Below are 6000 nucleotides of genomic sequence, written 5' to 3'. Positions count from 1 at the left end.
TTTACCAACATGCACACTTGGGCCCATAAATTTTATTTACCATATTTATTATAATCGGGTAACCTACACTCTACTACCAGTAACCCAGTTCGTTCCTATCTATTTCCTCTATACTCGACTTACCAATCCTTGTCACTGGTACCTATGATCACAATGGATCAGGGAGCTAGCTGAAAAGATAAGCAGTAACCAAAATACAATAACATTTATAACATTTGCACTCATGTAATAACCACAGACTCAGGAAGTCTTGAAAACCTTTATCTAGTCTTCATCAAAAGTAGAAAGCATGAAGTTTACAGCAAGCAAACTATCAATAACCAAAATCATGAAAATTGTATAATCATGCAGAAAGTAGATTAGGCCAACCATTTAGAAAACTAAAGGGAAGGTAAAAACAGGGAACATGCTAATAAGAAATTCCAGACATTAGACTTGATATGGCGTTTCTAAAGGACGGGAAACATAAGGAACATGCTAGAATGTCACAGTTTGAGTACCACTAGAAAGTGGGTAAGGAAAAAGAACTGTATTTTATACTAACGGAAATTGTATCATGTAACTATAGGGAAGGTGAGAAATGGAACACGCGAACAATTTGAAGCATCAACTTTAATTCGGCTAAAGAAGGGTAAAGAAAGGGAGCATCTGTAGGTCATGAACAGTATTCCACAATTTGCTTAATGGATAGGGGAAAAATGGAACATGCTAGTAAACAGCTAAAATGTAAAACTTTATTATTGGTCAGCACAGGGAGGGTAAGAAAAGGAACAATGTGCAACATAAGACTTTTAGCAGTTTCAAAGAAGGCAAGGAAAGGACGTAAGTGCATTTCCCTCACAGATTTATATTTACCTAGAACGGTGTGGAGACCAACCCTGGCCACGGGTCAGTTAAGGACAAGAGAACCCCAAAGAATGCGGTTGCCAGTAGGCCAGCAGGTGCAGAATGGAAAACCAGGGCAGGAAGACCAGATTAGGATCAGGACAGGACCACCAAAGGTGAGACCAGCACCCGCAGTTCAGTTGCAACGCCTGCGCTACACCTTCTCTGCAGCTATCAGTCAAAACCCCGATTGGGTTCTCAAATTCCCCAGCAAAGTGCTTTGCCAGCACTTTAAGGTTCCCAAAACCCCGAATGGGTCTGTGAGTCTGTCTGACAGAGTGCTCCGCAGCACCTCTGTTCTCGATCAGCTATTGAGTGCGTTGGGTCAGTGACAGGTCAGCTATTCGGACAAGACTGACAATTTCTCTAGCTAAACCTATGCTAGTTATACTATTTTCCAGGTCAGTGTTCCACCCCCAAAATGTTGCAAGTGTAAGGATCCCCAATTTCGATTGGACAAAAGAAAGGACAGGTCATCACACCACCTAGGATTTGAGCTTTCTCAAGCCCCTCATTAGAATTTTCATGCCCGCCTATCGAATTTTGGGTTCACATGATGACTTCAGTTCGTGAAACAATGGACAGTCTATCGATAAATACATTGTAGTCTTTTGACTTCTTCTTAGTGGGGTCAGACGCAAATTCCCAGGCACATCTTGGCTGGTGCTTCTATCTGGCTTGGGTTCAAGAACACCGAGTTCATCCTCTGGCTGAAGGCTGTCATGCGCAGAAAGGATTTTCAAAATGGAGTATTCCCGTCCCTCATGCTCAGGGATTATGATACATGAAAAGTAAATAGAAACAGTTTTAGAACACAGAAAAAATGAATACACTGTATACCATGAATCTTTACTCTATACCCATTACTTTATAGTAACTATAACATTAGGATTAATGCAGAACGAACGACAAAGCAAAAGCAGCAATGCAGCTTTTCGCATGTGAGAACACAAAGCAGCCATATTAGCTCTAATGCGCAAGAGCAAACAGTTTCCAACCAGAACTGCGAGTACGTCACGTCACATGGGTATGACAGACACATGCGCAGTAGAAATTCCCGCGTAGCAGCAGTCATCTTAGATAGCAAGCATATTAGGATTAGTGAACACATAGGCAAGCTTCACTCGGATACCCCGTGTAAAGTGAAGAAGGCAAATTAATAAGACAAACAGATTGATTAATTAATTAGGGTTATGCGAGGTTCATGAATACAAGCAAGGCGCTTTACGTGCGAATCCTTGCTCCATCAATCCCCTCTTTGATGATATTTTATATCATCACAATTAATGGAACCAGATGCCAACTTTTCACATTTCGCCAAGTTCAATCTCTTCAAACATTCTGTTTAGCTTTTTCTCAGTATTTTTACTAGGATGAGAATTTTTCACCCTTTTATAAATCTGATTATTCAATTCTTCTAATTCGAGCTCATCAACATTTCTTTTCACTCCTCGCTTGTTCACAGTATATTTTGTTTTGTGTTTTCGACATTTGCAGCAAATTATTATTATAAACACTAATAGACCTATTCCCACTATTGGCATCAGTATTTTACTCACAAGACTCTTACCTAGGTTAGAAAACCAACTACCTACAGCGGAGAGACCATCAGTGAGTCTCTTCCAGGCACTGTCAACCTCAAGTGGTATAAGCTCTTTTTACAAATTTGTAATGTTTCTAACATACCCTTTAATTTCCTTTTTTTTTTTTTTTTTTTTTAATTTTTATTAGCATCATGAGTAACATCAGATACATATATATACAGTGTCAGACAACTCATATAAGATAAGGCATCAAAATAGCAATACTGAAAATCAATATTTCTGTTGTATCATTAAGACATAATTACTCCCCAAATTTCTTGTATCTTCCGTTTTTGCCTCAATCCCTTAGTCATCGCTAAAGAATTTTCCATATTATAAATGTCTTTGACCAAAAGCCACCATTCCGTGACCGTAGGGGGATGACTTTGTATCCAGGCCCTGGCAATGGTTAATCTGGCACATGTAAAAAGTATATTCATCAGATCCCGAGATCTATTGTCTACCCCAACGACTCCAATCAAAATATCCAATTGCGTAAGTATAATTGGCCTAGCCAATTTAGTCGAGATAACACCAGCTACATCTTTCCAGAAAATAGATAGCTCGGGGCATGAAAAAAACATATGAACAATGTTTGCCCCCTTGTGTGCACATTTAGGACATTTTGTACGAGCATTACATTCGTTCGATTCATTATTAGAAGCCCATTTTAGAATCCTATCAGGTGAATAATACAGTTGAAACAGAGTCCTAAACAGCTGTAATTTCAGACTAGCCGATTGAACTGCATTATTTAGGCTATTTAGTGAGGAGGTTATCATAGTTGGTGTTACATTCACACCCAACTTTGTACTCCATTTTTCTGCCACCTTACTAATGTCATCCTTATGTAAGATAGAAAAAGTCTTATAGCCGCAGCTGATCAGTGCCTTGTCAGATTCCCTGTACATACAGTTCCAGATTTCGGATTCAGTTATGCTATCAAGGCCTGTTCTACGGATAATGTAATCCTTGATCTGATTGTATTTAAACCAAGCCCTTTCTGGTAATTTATACATCATCTTTAGATTTACAAAAGTAGAGAATCCAGTATGGTCATACAAGTCACCCAAATTATTTATGCCATTATCCGAGAACATAGAAGTAGCTGAATCATGAAAAACACCTGATAACCCTGGATTATACCAGAGTGGTGTTTTGGCATGAAATAAGGAGATGTTATTCTTGACAAGGATAGATCGCCAGATATTAGCTGTGTCTCGAATCGTCTTAAACCGTACTCGTTTAAAGTAGTTGGGGTCGTTGAGTCTGTAGAAGAACATAGTAGCTTCATCCCCTAATATAAGTTTATGGAAGTAAAGACATTTATCAGGAATGAGTAGGCTGCGAAAACGAGTTAGAAAAGCAGCCCAATAGTATAATTTAAAGTCTGGTAACCCAAGTCCACCTTGGTCATAGGGGAGTTTAAGCAGAGATATCGCACGTCGTGCTTTCTTGTACCCCCAAATGAAACTGCTAATAATACCCTCCAGTCTGCTAAAGTAAGTATTACACACTTTTAAAGGTATAGACCGGAAAAGATATAGAAATCTAGGTAAGATCTTCATTTTGATTAAATTGATTCTTCCCAAGATCCCCATTGGAAGTTTGTGCCATTTTTTGAGAAGAAGAGACGTTTCTTTTAATAACGATTCATAGTTAAGTGAAATTATTGAATCTAAATTAGAAGAGATTTTAACCCCAAGGTATGTTGCAACATTACATATTCCATCTATTGGTGTTAGTGAAGTAAAATTTGTGATTATTTGCGTTTTGCTGACATTTAACCTATACCCTGATGCCCTACCATATTTATCTGCTTCGATACCTATACCTGATATCGCTTCAGGGACATTCGTGGAGAAAACCGCTACATCATCTGCGTAGGCAGTTATTTTTAGTGCATTAAGACCATTTTTGAACGGTACAATCATCTCTTGCTTGTGTAATGCGATCAAGAAAGGTTCTATTGCTAGAGCAAATAGCAGAGGAGACATAGGGCACCCTTGTCGAGTGCCACGTTCTATTGGAAAAATAGGTGAGCATTGTCCTGAATAACATACTTTACCCCTTGGTTGGTCATATAAGGATTTAACCCACTTCAGGTACTGACCTTTTATGCCGAATGCAACCAAAGCTGCCCAGAGGAAGTCCCACCCCACTCGATCAAATGCCTTTTCCGCATCTAAAAGAATCATTCCGAGTGGGGTGGGACACGTCCTAGCAACATCAAATGCCGATATAGCAGTATTAATGTGAACGGTAGTATCACGTTTGGGGATAAACCCGTGTTGAAATGGTGAAACCATCTGTGGCATTAGTAACGCAAGCCTTGTTGCTAGTATTTTTGCAAATATTTTTGCATCAGCATTAATTAATGATATAGGTCTATAAGACCCTCTCTCTTGTGGGGGTTTCCCCTTTTTAAGAAAGAATATAATTTGAGTGCGGTTCCAGGATTTTGGGGCTTGATCCCCTTTACCAATAGCTTTAATGACCATCATCAGGAGAGGAATCAGTTCCTCCATGCACCTTTTATAAAGTTCTAGGGGGATTGAGTCCTCACCTGTGGCTTTACCCTTTAATTTCCACACTTTTGTCAGGTATGTAAGTGCAACAATGTTGCGCTTTCAACATTCTGCAGACTCCGCCCTCTTTTGCCAATAACGTGTCCAGGGCAAGACGATTTTGTAAAACCATCGATCTGACCGCAACCAATTCGGTATTGACCATCAGGAAACCCCCAGCAGTGTCAGTGGATAACCGATCCACTACTGTTGACAATTTGCAAATTCTGTGTGTGTTCAGAGCCACTCCCACTGTAGGTATCAATGCACTAAAAATATCACCTACTATTTCACCAACACTTCACCAACACTTTCTCTTTTACTACCTACTAACTCATTAGTGCTTTCAGTGCTTCCAGTGATTTTCCCCACATGGTATATCTTTGGGAAGACAATACCAAAGTAACAGCTCCCATACCAATGGTCGGGCAATTTTTAATAAGCCTTGTTCCCACATATATAATAAATTCCAGGTAACACAGGCTCTGACCCATCTTTGAAACCCCAACCCCCAATTACCTTATAATTGTGTTCGCATTCAGTGGAACCAATGAATATATTGTTATAATAACTGGTTCTTTCTCTTTGAAGACAGAGTTTCCCTTTCTTTTGGAAATCCAGCAACATAGCAGCATTAGCCCCACCATTTGAGATGCTCCCTATGCTTTCAGCCCATTTAGGGGTTTTCAGATTTTTGTCTTTTGCTTTCTTTTGGAAACGTTCTCTTCTTTTCTCTACTATGTTCAGAAACATTTTCTCTTTTTCGTGTAATGAACAGGTCAAGTTATCTTTTTGTGCGTCATCTATGTTTATTTTACCTACAGTTAGAAAATATTCACTCATGTATTTGGCTACATCTCTAGTTCTATGTACAGGGTTCAGGTTTCTTCGCACAGGAAGTTCGGAGAATATCACATCAAAGTGTGAATAATAATACTGTAAAGGTCCTCTTCTATAGAACAAAC

This window comes from Lissotriton helveticus, chromosome 2_1 (genome assembly GCF_964261635.1).
Source record: "Lissotriton helveticus chromosome 2_1, aLisHel1.1, whole genome shotgun sequence".
In the NCBI taxonomy this organism is placed as follows: Eukaryota; Metazoa; Chordata; class Amphibia; order Caudata; family Salamandridae; genus Lissotriton; species Lissotriton helveticus.
This window is presented reverse-complemented; position numbering follows the sequence as displayed.